Source organism: Embiotoca jacksoni, unplaced genomic scaffold (genome assembly GCF_022577435.1).
Source record: "Embiotoca jacksoni isolate LCO1_2020_lvr unplaced genomic scaffold, fEmbJac1.0.p SCAF_119, whole genome shotgun sequence".
NCBI lineage: Eukaryota > Metazoa > Chordata > Actinopteri > Embiotocidae > Embiotoca > Embiotoca jacksoni.
Genome location: NW_027185251.1, coordinates 242501 through 264033, shown reverse-complemented (window position 1 = coordinate 264033; position 21533 = coordinate 242501). Strand labels below are relative to the sequence as shown.

The following is a 21533-nucleotide window of genomic DNA, read 5'->3' as shown; positions in this document are numbered from 1 at the left end:
ATGTTGGATTTGCTGTGGTTACATCACACAAAACACTTGTTAGCGGCAGACTTCCTTCACACTTCTCAGCACAAGCAGCAGAGTTGATTGCACTTCCGTTCCGTTCATGTAAATTCGCTGAAGGTAAAACCGTGAACATCTACACTGATTCACGTTATGCATTTGGAGTAGTACATGACTTTGGATCTCTGTGGAAACACAGAGGGTTTCTAACATCTTCTGGCACATCACACCCTTGTTTCAGCCCTTTTGGATGCCATTTTGTTGCCTAAAGCTGTTTCAGTTGTTAAATGTGAAGCTCACACCTCCTCTCTTGACCCTGTTGCTGTAGGAAACAGAGCAGCAGATGTTGCGGCAAAGATGGCATCCTCATCTGGCTTCCTTTTCCCTCTCCCTCAAATGCCCTCCACGCCAACTGACCTCAGTCCTTATGCTGATCTTCCCACACTTCAATCTCTCGCCAATGAACAGGAGCGCTCCGTGTGGAGATGCTCTGGTGCTACTGTTAGGGGCGGAGTTTGGACAGGGCCAGACAGTAAGCCTTGCTTGCCACTTATGCTAAGTTATCTCATGGAAGAGACCACGTGAGCAAAGGGGGAATGTGCACTTCTTTAAATGCAAATTGGTACACCAGAGGGTTTTCAACTTTTGCTTTTGATTTTTGCAGAAAATGTGTCATTTGTGCAGCAAATAATGCCTCTGGGGTGATAAAAGTACCACAACAAAGTCACCCCCCTCCAGATAAACCTTTTGAGTATTTAATGATGGATTTTTATCGAACTAACTTTATCGGAGGGGAAGAAATACTGTCTGGTGATAGGATGCATGTTCAGCAAATGGGTTAAAGTTTTCCCCACTTCCAAACAGGACGCAGGAACAGTGGCAAAGATTCTGCTAAGAGACATTATTCCCCGCTGGGGAATACCTCAACTCATTAGCAGTGATAATGGTCCTGGGTTTGCTAACCAGGCCCTCGATGAAATCTCACAATATTTGGGTTTTAACATCAGACATCATTGTTCTTATCATCCCCAATCAGCAGGTGCAGTTGAACGAGAGAACGGCACCATTAAGTCTAAACTGACCAAGTGTTGTGAAGACACAGGTCTATCTTGGGTGAAAGCACTTCCACTGGTTCTTTTTTACATGCGCACGCGTATCCAAAACAAACACGGTCTTAGCCCTTTTGAGATAGTGTTTGGAAGACCCCCCTGCACTGGGATGGGTCCAGTAAAACGGGCTTTGACAACTGATCATTGTGAAGACAGTATGCTAAGATACTGTGCTAACCTCTCAGTTTCGCTCTCAGCACTTCACGCACGGGTGAAAGCAGCGCTTTCGTCACCAGCTACTGCAATCCAGCATCACCTGAAACCAGGAGACTGGGTGCTCATCAAGGATCACAGGAGAAAGCACTGGAAGCAGAGACGGTACACGGGCCCTTTCCAAGTACTCCTGACCACAGAGACGGCGGTGAAGGTGGAAGGAAAGGCGACTTGGATCCACGCCAGCCACTGCAAACGCATCCCAAATCCGGAAGGACAAGGAGGACCTGCTACGGGTGCTGTCTAAGAGGTGGAAGGGTGGAAAAGCGAGCGCCTACCTCCACTAGAGAGCCAAGCTCCAACAAGTGACATTTGGAGGTGACATAAGAGACTGGGGTACTGTCCAATGATGGAAAAAACATGGCAATGGAATCCTTTATCTGGACAAGCCACGAGCACATCTATGCGGTATCCAGTTCATGAATGGATTCCTCCGTATCCAGATAGCTTTGATAGCGATGACGAATTTGAGAATTGTGTGTAACCAAACACTAACTTAGCCTGTTTTGTGTTAGTAAAACAGTAAATGTTCTTGTTTACTCAGAGTTAATGATGTGATATTCTGAATCTTCATGAATTTACATTACTGAGGAATGCTCTGAGAATTTTGTGTATTACCAATTGTTTGATTGTTGTTTGATTGTCAAAAATGACAAAAAGAGAGGGATGTCGGAGGAAAATTCCTCCTATGTAACTGATCTGTAGCTGACCCTACGTCCCTGTGTCAATAGAACATTCTTGAGGGGCAAACCGGTATATCCAAACCACATGTCCCTTCAATGTAATCAATCAGATCTGTGTCCAGCAGTGTTTTTCTACCCCGGGGTACGCAGATGACCTTTCTCAACTAGAAGACGTGGACCATATGTGCAGATGGCCGATGGCCGATGTATATGCAAAACACCCTGAGGGGTGAAGAAGAGGGCACCTCCTTACGTGGATATAAGGCCGCAATGATTTTCCATTTTTCATTTTTGCAATAAATACTCAAACGCCAGCGAGCTCAAAATACTTTTGATTTCTCACAAGGAAATACATTCATTTCCACCACATAACACACTTCATTCATTGTGAAACCAAGATCACTTCTGTGTTTTATTAGAGTTCTGTTTAGAGATGTGCTTCCACTTGTAGTTGTTAATTTAAAAGACTTTCACTGGGATGAGTCCAACAAACACAGCATCCAACACAGTTACTGTAAACTGTGAGATTGAAGAAAAACACATTTGAAAATAAGAAAACGTTTGCTGTATGTCAAGAGAAATCAGCATCACTACCCATACCATCACTACCCATACCAACACTACCCATACCGTCACTAACCAGACCATCACTACCCATACCATCACTACCCATACCAACACTACCCATACCGTCACTAACCAGACCAACACTACCCATACCATCACTACCCAGACCATTACAACCAATACCATCACTACTCATACAATCCCTTTTCATTTACATTTCATTGCAATGTTTGGAGGAATCTCGTCTGACGTCACGGTGAGCGTATTGCGTCACTTCCTGTCTACAAACATTGTGACTAGTGTTACTTCTCTGTTATTTCAGCTTCTTTTCCTGAATTATACGTATCTTAACTCTCTCCACACTTCTTCTAATCTCAAGTTAAAACTCACGTTTGCTCTTCTTGAACAATTCTACTGTTAAATCTTTGACCAGCGTTCACTTAACTTGGTGTTTTGGTGCTGCTAGCTTAGCAGTTAGCAATAGCTTCCCTCTCTCCCTCCACCTCTTCTTGTTTTTCCTGCTGTGTGACATGTTTAGTTACGACCCTGCCTCCCTTAATGATAATGTTACCTGTAATAAATGTAGTGTAGTTAGGGCTCTGGAGGCCAGGGTCACCGAGGAGGAGGAAGAGGAGGAGGAGGAGGAAGAGGAGGAGGAGTAGTGTAGTTAGGGCTCTGGAGGCCAGGGTCACTGAATTAGAATCACTGCTGTGCACCATGCTAAATAACCAGCTAGCAGTGGGACCTTCTCAGGGAGGAGGAGGGGGGGAGGGGGTGTACAGCTGTCCAGGATACAGGTTTAGTTAGCCGGTCCCCCGCAGCACCCAAACAGCCGGGCGGCTGGGTGACAGTACGAAGGAGACATAGTCCCAAGAAGAAGCCCACGGTTCACCACCGACCCCTTCACGTCTCCAACAGATTTTCCCCACTCGGCGAAACACCCGCTGAGAAACCAACCCTGGTTATTGGAGACTCTATTTAACGTGAAGTTAGTGAAACCAGGGGACAGAGTCAGATGTCTTCCAGGGGACAGAGTCAGATGCCTTCCCGGGGCCAGAGTCAGATGTCTACCCGGGACCAGAGTCAGATGTCTTCCCGGGGCCAGAGTCAGATGTCTTCCCGGGGCCAGAGTCAGATGTCTACCCGGGACCAGAGTCAGATGTCTTCCCGGGGACAGAGTCACACCAATCAGAGGTCACTAAAGTTAATGTTGAATCGGTGTGCAACTTTAAAAAAAAAACGTGGGACTCCGTAGTTTTCTCTGGACTCCTTCCTAACCGGACCAGTGATGATATGTTCAGCCGTACGTCTTCACTTCACCGCCGGTTGTCGAGGTGGTGTCCCGCTAACAATGTGGGCTTCATTAACAATTGGAATACTTTCTGGGGAAAACCTGGTCTGATCCAGAGAGACGGCATCCATCCTACTTTGGATGGTGCAGCTCTTCTTTCTAGAAATATGGCCATGTCTCTTCACAGCCCTAAAACCTGACATCCAGGGTTGAGGCCAGGACGCAGAGCTGCAGTCTTACATGCTCCTCTGCAGCTTCTTTAGAGCTGTCACTCACCCAAAACCTTCAACATCCTGTAGAGGTTGTGTCTGTACCCAGACCACCTATATTTAAAAAACTCAAGGAAAGATCTATCAATGAAAATATAATAAAAATTGATCCTACCAAATTAATGGATCAAATAAATCTGACAATTAAAAGTGGATTTTTAAATATCAGATCCCTCTGGTCTAAATCTCTGTTAGTAAATGACTTGATAACTGATCATCAGATTGATTTACTCTGTCTCAGAGACCTGACTGCAACAGGAAGAATATGTTAGTATTAATGAAGCAACTCCTCCCAGTCATATTAATTATCATATTCCTAGAGATTCCGGCCGAGGAAGAGGAGGAGGAGGGGGAGGAGGAGGAGAAGTGGCAGCAATCTTCCACTCAAGTTTATCAATTAATCCAAAGCCTAAACTTAGTTATAAATCATTTGAGAGTCTGACTCTTAGTCTCTCACCCAAACTGGAAAGCAGAGAAACAGATTGTATTGTTGTTGTTTATCTCCCACCTGGTCCTTATTCAGAGTTTCTAACTGAATTCTGACTTTTGATCAGATTTAGTGCTGAGTTCAGATAAAGTGATGATAGTGGGAGACTTTAACATTCATGTTGACGTGGACAATGACAGCCTCAGTTATACTTTCAGCTCATTATTAGTTTCTATAGGCTTTTATCAGAATGTAAATATACCCCGTCACCGTGGTAACCACACCCTCCATCTGGTTCTGTCGTATGGGATGGAAACTGAAAATGTAATAGTATTTCCTCAAAACCCTGTTTTGTCGGACCACTTCTCATTAACATTTGAAGTTACAATAATGGACTACACAGCATGTGGGAATAAATCCCACTACAGTAGATGTCTGTCAGATGATGTCGTGGCCAAGTTTAAGGAAGCAGTTACAAGTTTATCCTCTTCGATGCCGTGTGTTAAAGCAGTGGAAGACATCTACGTTGATCTTAGTCCCACACAAGTGGATCATCTGGTAGAAAACACTGCAGTATCTCTGCTACAACTCTAGATGATGTCACCCCTCTGAAGAAGAGAGTCATGAACCAGAGGAAGTTGTCTCCATGGTACAACTCAGAACTATGCTCTGCTAGGCTGATGTGATGTTAAGCACAGCAGCCTTGAAAGCAACTGTAGGACCAGATGTAAACTTGGAACATTTCTCTCCTGTTGAGCTCTCTGAGTTAACTAGAATTATTTCTTCATCTGGATCCTCTAGCTGTCTGTTAGATCTCATCCCAACTAAACTTTTTAAGGAAGTCTTCCCTTTAATTAATACTTCCATATTAGATCAGATCAACCTATCTATTGTAACCAGCTATGTACCGCAGGCTTTTAAAGTGGCTGTAATTAAACCTTTACTTGAAAAGCCGACTCTTGATCAGCTGTTTTAGGAAACTACAGACCAATTTACAACCTGACGTTTATTTTTAAAATCCTTGAAAAAGTTGTTGCAAATCAACTTTGTGATCATTTACAAAGGAATGATCTGTTTGAAGATTTTCAGTCTTTAGAGTTCATCATAGCACAGAAACAGCTCTGGTGGAAGTTACTAACGACCTTTTATTAGCCTCAGATAATGGACTCGTCTCTGCACTTGTTCTTCTGGACCTCAGTGCTGCTTTTGATACGATTGATCATACGACCTTATTACAGAGATTAGAAGACGTTATGAGGATTAAAGGAACTGCATTAGACTGGTTCAAATCCTACTTATCAGATAGATTCCAGTTTGTCCATGTCAACAATGAGTCTTCCAGACAAACAAGAGTTAGTGATGGAGTTCCACAAGGCTCAGTGTTAGGCCCAATACTTTTTACTTTGTACATACTTCCATTAGGAGATGTCATCAGGAAGCACTGCCTCAACTTCCATTGTTATGCAGATGACACTCAGCTATATCTTTCTATAAAGCCAGATGAAACTAATCAGTTTGTAAAACTTGAAGCCTGTCTAAAAAACATAAAGGCCTGGATGACCAATAACTTCCTGCTTCTAAATTCAGACAAAACAGAAGTTATTGTACTTGGTCCTAAACACCTCAGAAACTCTTTCTGTAATCACTTAGTTACTCTAGATGACGTTGTCTTGGCCTCCAGCAGAACTGTGAGGAACCTTGGAGTCATCTTTGATGAGGATTTGTCCTTTAGACACCATATAAAGCAAATCTCCAGAACTGCCTTCTTTCATCTACGTAATATTCATAAAATCAGGAAAATCCTTCCTCAGCGTGATGCAGAAAAACTCATTCATGCATTTATTACTTCTAGACTAGATTATTGTAATTCCTTGTTGTTAGGATGTCCAAATTACTCATTAAAAACCTGCAGCTGATCCAAAATGCTGCAGCAAGAGTACTGACGGGATTTAGCAAGAGAGATCATATTTCTCCAGTTTTAGCTTCTCTTCACTGGCTTCCTGTGAAATCAAGAATAGAATTTAGAATTCTCTTGATGACTTACAAAGCTCTACATGACCAGGCTCCATCATATCTTAGAGATCTTATAGAACCATATAATCCGAGCAGAGCACTTCTCTCTCAGTACGCTGGTCTACTTGTGGTTCCTAGAGTTTACAGAAGTAGAATGGGAGGCGGAGCTTCAGTTTTCAGGCTCCTCCCCTGTGGAACCAGCTCCCAGTTTGTGTTGGAGGGGCAGAAACCCTCTCTAGCTTTAAGATTCGACTCAAAACGTTCCTTTTTGATAAAGCCTATAGTTAGGGCTGGCTCAGGTAGACCTGAACCAACCCTTAGTTATGCTGTTATAGGCCGAGGCTGCTGGGGGACCTCGTTACATGCTGAGCTTCTTTTCTTTCCTCCTCCTCTTTAACTGACTCATACCTCACCATCTTTTTCTCTCCCATAGTTTCTTCTTATTATCTGTTGTCTCCATTCAGTTCCTTCGCTCGTGTAGTTTCTGTTCTTTCTTTTCCATATGTCCCGTCATGGAGCTGCATGTCTCTGCTCTGCGCTTGTCGTCTCCACCAACAGTTCTTCTCTTCTATCTCTATGCTGTCCTTTTCTCTCTCTGCTCTCCTCTCACCCCAACCGGTCGAGGCAGATGGCCGCCCACCTCTGAGCCCGGTTCTGATAACAGATGCTCCGCCCACCTCTGATCCTGGTTCTGTTAACAGATGCTCTGCCCACCTCTGATCCTGGTTCTGTCGGAGGTTTCTTCCTGTTAAAGAGAGTTTTTCTTCCCTGTTGGAGGTTTTTCTCCCTTAAAGAGGAGTTTTTCCCTCCTAGCTTATGTGGGAATTGTTGAATTGTTGGTTTCTCTGTATAATATTGTAAAGTCTTGCTGTAAGAACTTTAATGTGTTAAGTGCCATGAAATAACCTGTTGTGATTTGGCGCTATATAAATAAAATTGACTTGAATTGAATCCCTACCCATACCATCACTACCCATACCATCACTACCCAGAAATCAGTAGCCATAAAATCAGTAGCCATACCATCACTATCCATACCATCACTAGCCATACCATCACTATCCATACCATCACTAGCCATACCACACCACTGAGGTATGTGTTTTAGATTAGAAAAAGGAAACGTCTCATCTCTAATTAACATTTTAACCATCAGTCACCATCTAAGAATTATTTTTTGAACTAATGAAGGATTCTTTTGCTCCTCAGAGCTGAAAAAACACGGACTCACAAACAGAATCTGAACTTGCGACAAGTTTGTTCATCAATTAATTCTTTCTATAGTTTTTCAAGCAAAAATAGTTAAACGTATAGTATTTTTGGTTTTCAGCTTCTCCCATGAGATGAAGTCCGACTTTTCTTTGTCACATTAAATTATATATATGGAATATTTTGGGAAATTTGGACTTCTGATTGAATAAAACAGAACGTGAATATTTAACATTTGGCTATGAGAAGCTTTATTCAGCAGGTTTTTAAAATTGTTGATATTTTCAGAGTTGATGATTAATCAATTAATTTTACAAAACATTTGGCAGATTAATCAATATACTTCCACATTCGGAGCAGTACACATCCCACTGGAGAATTCTGGTAGAGGAGACCAATTCAAAACTGGTTGGTGCCTCTCACATTCTGCTGATTTTAAATAACTAAAAATGAAATGAACTTGTACGTCTGGTTGCATCCTGTGTTGGTCATCATTATTAAAGCAACTATCTTTGACACATTTCCCTCGTTCAGCTCGATGTGTTTCTCTTCTGTTTGAAGCTGTGGAAAGGTTTGTCGATATTTCCTGGTTGGGAGGCTCGGGGTCATAGGTCACCCTATTACAGAATCAGGGCTTAAACCGGTGGTGCTAAACCCTCCGAGATCTCATCAGCTGTCAGATGCTCAGCTCCCCGAGGCTCCATTGATCCACAGATCAATTGTTGTCATTAGAGGTCAGCTCCACTGAACAGTTTGGAGGTTTGGATGTTTGGACAGAAGAGTCTGATTGAAAAGAAAATGTGACTTTATTTTATTTTTAAATGAGACCAAAAGAATGTTTGTGTCACACCAACATCACTGAAATAAAATCATGCTTACAACTATCAAGTTCTTGATGCTATTTTTGTGTTTCGGTCCAATTCAAGAACTTATGATTCACACATTTGTCTTTACAAGTTGAATTTCATAATCAGTGATGATGTAAAGACCAGTGAGTACAAACTGCTATGTTTACTGACACATAACTATCAGTAAAAGTGACAGTTCTTCAACAGCTGGTAGCATATTTTCCTCCATCATATCATCCCATCAACTGAAGAGAAAAGCTGCTTAACATTTGGTTTTCTAAGATATTCCTGATGTCTCTGACAGGTGGAGGGACTAAGATCAAAAGACACCTTTCCACAGCAGGAACTTTCCTGTGGACAAAGAACCTTTTGAGGAACTTCACACCTTCACCTGCGTTTCCAACAGAAGCTGCAGGGAGATTGTTTCATCCCCTAAAAGGTTCAGAGGACTTCTGTCCAGACTGTTTATTCTTTTAGAAGAGCCATTGTTCCAAACTGGAACTGCACACATGTTTTAAATGGAACGAAAGAAGAAATCCTACTTACGATGAACTGACAACGAATGTTAAGAACTACTGCGGAGAAAGACGTTCCACAGTAATAGAAGACATTGATCTGCAATAAGGACGTCCACCTTAAAAATCATTAAGGCTGTCATAGTTTGAAAGTGTCCCATAGAATATAGAGAAAACATCATCTGGTTTGCAGACTCCATTTCCTGATCTTTCTTCAGACCATAATGGAAACGCTGATACAAAGGTACCTTTCAGTCCTGACGTGGAAGGTACCTTTCAGTCCTGACGTGCGAACTTTACCTGACTTTCCCAGTTTAATAATGTTTAAATAAGATGTTCAGCTCTTGTGTGTGTGTGTGTGTGTGTGTGTGTGGGGGGGGGGGGGGGGTTACCGGTAACTCTATAGTATTTACCAGCAGTGAGAGGTGGTGGGCTCTGAGTGACACGTCAGTATTATTAGCATCAACCTTTACAGGCATGCTGGAGTCAATGGGTGAGCGAGTTCATTAAAGACAGAGATGGACAGAAGACTGATGAGAGGTGGAGAAATGAAAAACACTGAAAGAAAGAGGGTGGAAACACAGAAAAACAACTGACACAAGGAAAGCACTCCAAACTGAATTCAAGGGTCCCATTTAACTCCATTCATGATTGAAATCATCAGAACAAACAGATGATGTGATTGAAGCGCTTCATTCAAGTGTCTGATGCTCGAGATGCTAAACTCAACATCCAAAGGCAGATTAACCCTTCAAGGGACAGTGACAGCCAATAATGAACTTCCCTCTGTCTGTAATGACTGTTAAATGATGAATACGACTACAACAGTCGACCATCAGCTGGCTCTGAGTAATAAATCCGAGTTAAGACGACAGAAGGATCCCACAGGAAGCATGAAGACAGTCGTCTTGTCGTCACACTCCATCTAAAGAGTGCTGATTCCAACAGACACCTGGACATGTGTCTCCTGGACAGCAGGGACTTTTATTATAAATAAAGAAATGTACAGAACTTTATGTTGGTGGTAGAAATATCCTGGAAGTAAACATGGTGATATGTAAGTATGGAAAAAAAGGTTACTTGAAGATTCTCCAGCTCATGGTATCAACTGGTGTGAAGTCAAAGGTATTTACTGACCTACAGATAGTCTACTTACCTTTGAATAGAATACTTAACACTAGGAAGCATGCAGAGTACTACTGCTCATATATACAAGAGTTCAATTCGGACACTTTACTGCCATGATTCATTTATACCTGAAAACCTAACTCATCCTTTCAATCCCTATTTCACCAAAAACACCAAAACTGCTGCTTCCAGACTCGCTGATTCATTTGTTACTTCCAGTTAAGTTTTGCTGGATGGACAAAATTACATTTGAATATTGATTTGTGGTATCAGTTACTGCTCCACTGGACTCAGGTTACATGGTCTTTGACCGTTCATATTACAAGGCACATTTTACAGGGTTTCTCAGCATTTTATAGACTTGGAAATCAATGTATTGAAGGGAAAAGCAAGGGATTGTTAATAAATAAAGTACTGGTTAGCGTCAGCCTTTGTTCAACTTAAAAAAAACACTTAAAACATCACAGTAGAGATCAATTTAGTTCTGTCACATCATCAGTCTGAGTAGCGTAACAGTGCTAGAATCCACATCCACATTGTGTTACTGTGACAATATGGAACAAGCAAAGACCCATGAAGATCTCAATGAAGCAATATTACACTGGAGGGTGTTTTAATGTCATTATTGGCATGACTATATACAGTCTGTGGTGGACGTGATGTTGGCGGACGGAACGAGACACGATGTCCCAGATGTGCTGGATTAGATTCAGGTCTGGGGAACGGGTGGGCCGGTCTGTAGCATCGATGCCTTCATCGTGCAGGAACTGCTGACACACTCCAGCCACATGAGGCCGAGCATTGTCCTGCATCAGAAGAACCCGGGGCCCGCTGCACCAGCAGATGGTCTTCAATGGGTCTGAGAATCTCATCCCGGGACCTAATGGCAGTCAGGGTACCTCTGACTAGCACACGGAGGGCTGCGCTGCCCTCCGAAGAAACGCCTCCCCAGTGCCGCACGGTGTTGGGCTGTGAGCACAGACCCCACTTGTGGACGTCGGGCCCTCGTACCGCCCTCATGGAGTCTGTTTCTGACAGTTTGAGCAGAAACATGCACATTAGTGGCCTGCTGGAGGTCATTTTGTAGGGCTCTGGCAGCGCTCCTCCTGTTCCTCCTTGCACAAAGGAGCAGATAGCGGTCCCGCTGCCGGGTTGTTGTCCTCCTACGGCCCCCTCCACGTCTCCTGGTGGACCGGCCCGTCTCCCGGTATGTCCTCCGTCCTCTTGACACTGTGCTGACAGACACAGCAAACCTTCTTGCCACAGCGTGCATTGATGTGCCATCCTGGATGAGCTGCACTACCTGAGCAACTTCTGTGGGTTGGAGACACCTCATGCTCCCTCTAGTGGTGAGAGCACTGGCAAAATGCAAAAGGGACCAACAATCATCCAGAAAGAAAGGACGAGGACAGAGAAACGGTCTGTGGTCACCACCTGCAGAACCGTTCCTTTATAGGGTTGTCTTGATGATTGCCTCATTTCCACCTGTTGTCTGTTCCATTTGTACAACAGCAGGTGAAACTGATCCACAATCAATGTTGATCCTAACTGGACAGGTTGATTTCACAGAAGTGAAATATATATATATATATATATACATACGTGTACAATGTTTACTACTCCAGGAAGTAGTCCGACCCTTAGCAACGACCTAGCATCAGAGAGGATTTCTAGTTAATCTTTCTAGTTTCTAGATGGTTTCTCAAACTGAATAAATACAGCAGAAAGAAACACTAAACTCAGTCCCTCCCTCCAGGAAATTGCGATCGCAATAATTAATGCAAATTCAAGCAAACTCCACAATATTTGCAGGAGCTTGCAATTTTTTAAAATTCTCGGGGTCATCAGCCATCAGAAACTGTGCTGAAAGTATTGACATCATAAAGTGCGTCTTTTCAGACAAAACTCACTTTAGTAACACAAACAACTCCTCATGCAATCAGTACGGTTCTCCTCCTCTCATCTCATTAAAACAAACTCTGTTCACTGGAGGAAAACTGAAGAAGTGGAAAAAAAAAATAAAAATGGAAGTGTGTGTGTGTGGGGGGGGGGGGGGGGGGGGGGTTTAAGGAAAATGTGGTCTTCACAACAAAAAAATTCGAATGAAGTGATTCCATATTACTGGATGTTAAATGAGTTTTCTCCACACGTCCAGTTGTCAGAGACATCTCTTTGTTTGTTTCATCTAGCAGGTCTATGTGTTGAATGAACATGAATTAAACAGCATCTAAAGCTCTTATTTTGACAGCTGATGTAGTCCTTGTTTCTATATTCCAGTTACAGACGGTCTGTTCTGGAAACATATCCAGCTTTTAGGAACTTTTATCTCCACGGTTCTCAAAGTTCAACAAATGAACAAAAAAAAAATTAGAACTAAATATATGTGGTGTGCAGCATGATTATTATCACAGGAAGTGATGACGTTTATTCCTTCATCAGGTCGTGCTTAAAAAAAAAAATAGTGCATTTTTCTTTCTGAACTTGCAACTTTTTCTAATTTGCAGAATGAATTTTCCACAAAAACTCAGTTCAAACTACACAGAATTTTTTTTAATCAAAAACAATCATAAACTGCGAAATCCTGGAGGGACTGTAAATTAGTCATGATTGTAAGTGTGTGACTATCCGTGGTGTTACGGTACGGGTGCTCAGAGCGAACAAAAATGACCAAAAGAGACCCGACTTCACCAAATGGGTCATTTAATAGAACTATAACAAGTAGAAACTACATTATATTACATAGCATATGAAATTCTCCTCCCATATATTCCCATTGAGGAGGAGTGATATTTCTAGTGATGAGCAGGGCGTGATGTCATGATTATTTGAGCACATTCCAAATGTTCAGTTGACCAATCAGATCTTTGGGGTGGAGCTACTTCTCTTATAATCCTATTTTCTAAAGTTAAAGGCTCAGAAATGGCAAAAACAACGTGGGACTCCGTAGTTTTCTCTGGACCCATTCCTAACCGGACCAGTGATGATATGTTCAGCCGTACGTCTTCACTTCACCGCTGGTTGTCGAGGTGGTGTCCCGCTAACAACGTGGGCTTCATTAACAATTGGAATACTTTCTGGGGAAAACCTGGTCTGATCCGGAGAGACGGCATCCATCCTACTTTGGATGGTGCAGCTCTTCTTTCTAGAAATATGGCCATGTCTCTTAACAGCCCTAAAACCTGACATCCAGGGTTGAGGCCAGGACGCAGAGCTGCAGTCTTACAGCTCCTCTGCAGCTTCTTCAGAGCTGTCACTCACCCAAAATCTTCAACATCCTATAGAGGTTGTGTCTGTACCCAGACCACCTATATTTAAAAAACTCAAGGAAAGATCTATCAATGAAAATGTAATAAAAATTGATCCTACCAAATTAATGGATCAAATAAATCTGACAATTAAAAGCGGATTTTTAAATATCAGATCCCTCTGTTAGTAAATGACTTGATAACTGATCATCAGATTGATTTACTCTGTCTCACAGAGACCTGGCTGCAACAGGAAGAATATGTTAGGATTAATGAAGCCACTCCTCCCAGTCATATTAATTATCATATTCCTAGAGATTCAGGCCGAGGAAGAGGAGGAGGAGGGGGAGGAGGAGGAGAAGCGGCAGCAATCTTCCACTCAAGTTTATCAATTAATCCAAAGCCTAAACTTAGTTGTAAATCATTTGAGAGTCTGATTCTTAGTCTCTCACCCAAACTGGAAAGCAGAGAAACGGATTCTATTGTTGTTGTTTATCTCCCACCTGGTCCTTATTCAGAGTTTCTAACTGAATTCTGACTTTTGATCAGATTTAGTGCTGAGTTCAGATAAAGTGATGATAGTGGGAGACTTTAACATTCATGTTGACGTGGACAACGACAGCCTCAGTTATACTTTCAGCTCATTATTAGATTCTATAGGCTTTTATCAGAATGTAAATATAATCTGTCACCGTGGTAACCACACCCTCCATCTGGTTCTGTCGTATGGGATGGAAACTGAAAATGTAATAGTATTTCCTCAAAACCCTGTTTTGTCGGACCACTTCTCATTAACATTTGAAGTTACAATAATGGACTACACAGCATGTGGGAATAAATCCCACTACAGTAGATGTCTGTCAGATGATGTCGTGGCCAAGTTTAAGGAAGCAGTTACATGTTTATCCTCTTCGATGCCGTGTGTTAAAGCAGTGGAAGACATCTACGTTGATCTTAGTCCCACACAAGTGGATCATCTGGTAGAAAACACTGCAGTATCTCTGCTACAACTCTAGATGATGTCGCCCCTCTGAAGAAGAGAGTCATGAACCAGAGGAAGTTGTCTCCGTGGTACAACTCAGAACTACGCTCCGCTGGGCAGCAACTAGAAAGATGGAAAGGAAATGGAGTTCCGCTAATTTAGTAGAATTTCACCTGCCTGGAAGGAGAGTCTAATATTATATAAGAAAGCTCTTCGTAAGGCCAGAACTTTATATTATTCATCATTAATAGAGGACAACAAGAACAACCCCAGGTTTCTTTTCAGCACTGTAGCAGGCTGACAAAGAGTCAGTTCTGTTGAGCCCTCTATTCCTTCAGCTCTCAGCAGTAATGACTTCATTAACTTTACTAATAAAATTCTTACCATCAGGGAGAGAATCGGGCCGACCCTTCCTGACACCATCACTGATGTGATGTTAAGCACAGCAGCCCTGAAAGCAACTGTAGGACCAGATGTAAACTTGGAACATTTCTCTCCTGTTGAGCTCTCTGAGTTAACTAGAATTATTTCTTCATCTGGATCCTCTAGCTGTCTGTTAGATCTCATCCCAACTAAACTTTTTAAGGAAGTCTTCCCTTTAATTAATACTTCCATATTAGATCAGATCAACCTATCTATTGTAACCGGCTGTACTGTAGGCTTTTAAAGTGGCTGTAATTAAACCTTTACTTAAAAAGCCGACTCTTGATCAGCTGTTTTAGGAAACTACAGACCAATTTCCAACCTTACGTTTATTTCTAAAATCCTTGAAAAAGTTGTTGCAAATCAACTTTGTGATCATTTACAAAGGAATTTCAGTTTTTCTTTTTTTAATAAATTTGCACAAATTTCTACATTTCTGTTTTTTTCTGTCAAGATGGGGTGCTGAGTGTACATTAATGAGAAATAAAATGAACTTTTTTGATTTTAGCAAATGGCTGCAATGAAACAAAGAGTGAAAAATTTAAAGGGGTCTAAATACTTTCCGTACCCACTGTAGATAGATTCCAGTTTGTCCATGTCAACAATGAGTCTTCCAGACAAACAAGAGTTAGTTATGGAGTTCCACAAGGCTCAGTGTTAGGCCCAATACTTTTTACTTTGTCCATGCTCCCATTAGGAGATGTCATCAGGAAGCACTGCATCAACTTCCATTGTTATGCAGATGACACTCAGCTATATCTTTCTATAAAACCAGATGAAACTAATCAGTTCGTAAAACTTGAAGCCTGTCTAAAAGACATAAAGGCCTGGATGACCAAAAACTTCCTGCTTCTAAATTTAGACAAAACAGAAGTTATTGTACTTGGTCCTAAACACCTCAGAAACTCTTTCTGTAATCACTTAGTTACTCTAGATGACGTTGTCTTGGCCTCCAGCAGAACTGTGAGGAACCTTGGAGTCATCTTTGATGAGGATTTGTCCTTTAGACACCATATAAAGCAAATCTCCAGAACTGCCTTCTTTCATCTACGTAATATTCATAAAATCAGGAAAATCCTTCCTCAGCGTGACGCAGAAAAACTCATTCATGTGTTTGTTACTTCTAGACTAGATTATTGTAATTCCTTGTTGTTAGGATGTCCAAATTACTCATTAAAAACCTGCAGCTGATCCAAAATGCTGCAGCAAGAGTACTGACAGGATTTAGCAAGAGAGATCATATTTCTCCAGTTTTAGCTTCTCTTCACTGGCTTCCTGTGAAATCAAGAATAGAATTTAAAATTCTCTTGATGACTTACAAAGCTCTACATGACCAGGCTCCATCATATCTTAGAGATCTTATAGAACCATATAATCCTAGCAGAGCACTTCTCTCTCAGTACGCTGGTCTACTTGTGGTTCCTAGAGTTTCCAGAAGTAGAATGGGAGGCGGAGCTTCAGTTTTCAGGCTCCTCCCCTGTGGAACCAGCTCCCAGTTTGTGTTGGAGGGGCAGAAACCCTCTCTAGCTTTAAGATTAAACTCAAAACGTTCCTTTTTGATAAAGCCTATAGTTAGGGCTGGCTCAGGTAGACCTGAACCAACCCTTAGTTATGCTGTTATAGGCCGAGGCTGCTGGGGGACCTCGTTACATGCTGAGCTTCTTTTCTTTCCTCCTACTCTTTAACTGACTCATACCTCACCATCTTTTTCTCTCCCATAGTTTCTACTTATTATCTGTTGTCTCCATTCAGTTCCTTCACTCGTGTAGTTTCTGTTCTTTCTTTTCCAGATGTCCCGTCATGGAGCTGCATGTCTCTGCTCTGCGCTTGTCGTCTCCACCAACAGTTCTTCTCTTGTATCTCTATGCTGTCCTTTTCTCTCTCTGCTCTCCTCTCACCCCAACCGGTCGAGGCAGACCTCTAAGCCCGGTTCTGTTAACAGATGCTCCGCCCACCCCTGAGCCTGGTTCTGTTAACAGATGCTCCGCCCACCTCTGATCCTGGTTCTGTTAACAGATGCCCCGCCCACCTTTGATCCTGGTTCTGTCAGAGGTTTCTTCCTGTTAAAGGGAGTTTTTCTTCCCTCTGTTGGAGGTTTTTCTCCCTTAAAGAGGAGTTTTTTTTCCCTCCTAGCTTATGTGGGAATTGTTGAATTGTTGGTTTCTCTGTATAATATTGTAAAGTCTTGCTGTAAAGACTTTAATGTGTTAAGTGCCATGAAATAACCTGTGTTGTGATTTAGCACTATATAAATAAAGTTTAAATTGAATTGAATTGAAATGAAATGGTGCTGGTTCTCTGCCAGTGTGACAGTTGAGGTTTTAATGAACCGCTGGGCTGCTGCTGCTGCTGTGGTTCACCAGGATGACGGTCACATCAATATATCGACCAGTCTCTCTTTGAGTTCCAGTTTCAGCCACACGGTGTCGTGTCAGTGCAGCTCAGATGCCCACTGCCTCTTCTTCCTTCAAATTGAGGCAGCCTTTGTCATTTTCTCTGATGTGTTGTGACTGTCGTAACTAAAGAATCTCAAGGGGGTGATTAAAAAAGAAAAAGGCGTGTTTTTCTGTTGAAAGCATTCCATCTTAAGGATACAGTGAACATTCAGTGTCATCTGGACACCTTTTGTCTTCAGTCTTGTTTCACACACACTCAGCTGTCCCGTCGGGATAGAGGAGAAGCTAATCTCAGGGAACCAGTGAGAAATTACAGCTCAGAGCATCGTCGGCTCTGCAGCTTCTCCTCATGATAAGCGACCTGATTTATGCTGCTGAGTTACCTCCTCATTGACTCCAGTCTTGATTTGGTTTTCTAGGTCAGAGCAGCGATGAGCTGACATACAGCGTCAAGGAGGAGCGAATCAGGAGCCGGGATTGGCTGAGTCTGTGGGGGTGATTGAGGGTGATCTTTTAGGATTCATTTCTGGTTCCTGGAGACATGAAAGCCTCCAAAACATTGGAGAAGGCTCTGTGTCAGAGTCTGTGTGTGTGTGTGTGTGTGTGTGTGTGTGTGTGTGTGTGTGTGTGTGTGTGTGTGTGTTGGTGTGTGTGTGTGTGAGAGCAAGAGCAGGATGCCCCTCGGGAGACAGAGAAATGGCTAAAATCCCGAGGTTGATGTGTCATTCACACATGCACACAGACCAATTAGGCCATTTTCGCTTCAACGCGCGTTCTCCCGGATCATCCATCAACGAGCTGTGATTCGTAGGAGTTACAGAGGGCTACACTACAGAAAACAAACCTCACTTCATTTGGACAGTCTCACTTACAGCACATTCGTTAAAAGTTATCACCTGCATGTTTTTATAGTTTAGATATTGGAAGATATCGGTAGATATTGGAATATACTGGTAGATATTGGAAGATTTTGGTAGATTTTGGTAGATATTAGAATATATCTGTAGATATTGAAAGATGTTGGAAAATATTGGTAGATATCAGAATATATTTAAAGATGTTGATATATATTGGTAGATATTGGAATATATTAGTAAATATTGGAAGACATTGGCATATATTGGAAGATATTGGAATATATTGGTAAATGTTGGTAGATATTGGTAGATATTGGAAGATATTGGTAGATATTGAAAGATGTTGGTAGATGTTGGTAGACATTGGAAGATTTTGGTAGATATTGGTAGTTACTGGAATATATTGATAGATATCGTAAGATATTTGTAGATATTGGAAAATGTTGGTAGTGTCAGGAGTCCTGTTTTCCTCCGTTTTGCCCCCGATCACCTCTCCTCCTGTGTCCCCTCAGTCCCCTGTCTGCTTGTTCTGTGTCCTCCTCTCCTCACCTCCCATGGCCACGCCCCTCACCGGTCCCAGCAGCTGCTGCCACTCACCCCAGATCACCACCTACAGGTGTGCGGCATTTTCATGATCACCTCCCCGGACTATATGTACCCTGCCCCTGCACTCTTCTGGTTGTTGGTGCATTACTACAATTACTACTATGACAGCTAGAGACTTCTGGACTGCGAGTTACTGTGAGTGCCAGTTGTTCACCGCAAGGGCCGCCAGTCACCCATCCATCCTGTTCCCGTTCCTCCTGCTGCTGCTGCTGTTACTGCTGCAGCTCCTGCCCTGGTTCTTGCAGCAGAGCTACCAGTCGGAGCCACCAGTCGGTTGAGTTGCCCTCCCGACTAGGGAGGAAATAGACTCTGTTATACCTGCGGTTCTGCCCGATGTCCTGCCGGCTGCGTCACCCCAGATCAGTCGGTTGAGTTGCCCTCCCGACTTGGAAGCAAGTGGATGCTGTAGGTGCCACCTTTTGTTTCTTTGTTTCTTTGTTTGTTTTTGTTTGTTGGAATAAAGACTGTATTTTGGAACTGATACCCGAGTCTGTGAGCCTGCATTTGGGTCCTGTTAAACTCCACCTCACAACAGGTAGATATGGTAGATATTGAAAGATGTTGGTAAATGTTGGTAGACATTGGAAGATATTGGTAGATATTGGAAGATATTGGTAAATGTTGGTAGATATTGAAAGATATTGGTAGTTATTAGAATATATTGGTTGATATCGTAAGATTTTTGTAGATATTGATATATATTGGTAAATATTGGTAGATATTGGAATATATCAGTAAATATTAGTAAATATTGGCATATATTGGTAGATATTGAAAGATGTTGGTAAATGTTGGTAGACATTGAAAGATATTGGTAGATATTGAACGATGTTGGTAAATATTGAAAGATTTTGGTAGATATTGGTAGATATTGGTAAATGTTGGTAGATATTGGAATATATTGGTAGATATTGGAATATATTAGTAAATATTGGCATATATTGGTAGATATTGAAAGATGTTGGTACATGTTGGTAGACATTGAAAGATATTGGTATATTGAACGATGTTGGTAGATATTGAACGATGTTGGTAGATATTGGAAGATTTTGGTAGATATTGAACGATGTTGGTAGATATTGGAAGATTTTGGTAGATATTGAAAGATATTGGTAGATATTGAACGATGTTGGTAGATATTGTAAGATATTGGTAGATATTGTAAGATATTGGTAGATATTGGTAAATGTTGGTAGATATTGGAATATATTGGAATATATTAGTAAATATTGGCATATATTGGTAGATATTGAAAGATGTTGGTACATGTTGGTAGACATTGAAAGATATTGGTAGATATTGAACGATGTTGGTAAATATTGAACAATGTTGGTAGATATTGGAAGATTTTGGTAGATATTGGTAGTTATTGGAATATATTGGTAGATATCGTAAGATATTGGAAGATATTGGTAAATGTTGGTAGATATTGGAAGATGTTGGTAGATATTTGTAGATTTTGGTAGAAATTGGTAGATATTGGTATATATCTGCAGATATTGGAATACATTGGTAGATATTAGAAGATACTGGTAGACATTTGTAGATATGGGTAGATATTGGTAGAAATCTGTAGATATTGGTAAATATTAGAAGATATTGGTAGATACTGAAAGATGTTGGTAGACATTGGAAGATATTGGTAGATATTGAAAGATGTTGGTAGATATTGAAAGATATTGGTAGAAATCTGTCGATATTGGAATACATTGGTAGATATTTGTAGATATTGGAGGATGTTGGTAGATATTTGTAGATATTGGAATATGTTGGTAGATATTTGTAGATATTGGAAGATGTTGGTAGATATTTGTAGATATTGGTAAATGTTGGTAGATATTGGAATATATTGGAAGATATTGGTAGATATTTGTAGATATTACTGTCACATTATCTATCCTGGTAGAGTCAGAGAGCATCTGACCTGCAATCACGAGAGCTTTGTGTTTGCTGGGGGGATCAAAGTGTCCAAAGGATTTGATTTGACGAAGAGAAACAGATACGTGTAAAATAGAGAGAGGGGAGCGCAGGAGGCAGAGTATAAATTAGACTGAGATAAATGGGGAGAATAGATGTTCAGAGGGATAAAAAGGTGAGCAGAATAAAAAAGGAGAGAGATGGATGAGTACAGAGTACAGGGAGAGAAAGAAAGGAAAAGAACAGATGACTGCTGCCTCCTCTGTGTTCGCAGTTACACAATGTGTTGGCAGTTCAAAGTGTCACAGAGCCCGAACAGCATCATCTTTTTAATCACCATGAATTCATCCAGAAGAAGGACTGACAGAGTTACTGGTCTATACAACAGAAGATCATCTTTATTTATTCATGTGCTGATTATTTCTTGCCTTCATTACTTGCGAGTCAATGTTCCCAATCTCAAACAGCACAATGTGACATTGTTTGTCAGATCAACAGTCCAAATATATTCAAGATGTGCAGAAACAACAAAACATATTGACTCTGGGCCGCTGTAGTTAAATCAGAGTATAGTAGACAGGAACAGGAAATAGAAACAGTCAATACAACCTGCTTCACAATAAAATAATTGTTTTACTATGAAACAGGATGTGATGAATTTCATACCACACTACTCTTCAATGATGCACTCTTTTTGTTGTTTTTGTTTCCCCCAATCATTTTAAATGCCCCCCCCCCAAAAATAAAAAAAATTATATATATAACACTAATATGACATCTCAGGATAACATCCACCAACACTCCTTGTAACTAAAGAGTGTATCCAGTTAGA

At 41.5% G+C, this 21533-nt stretch overlaps 1 protein-coding gene across 6 annotated transcripts in view; it reads right to left on the bottom strand.

Moving 5' to 3' along the window:
* Positions 1 to 21533, bottom strand: part of cttnbp2 (cortactin binding protein 2) — a 106783-nt gene that overhangs the window by 51877 nt on the left and 33373 nt on the right. The window lies entirely within an intron of this gene.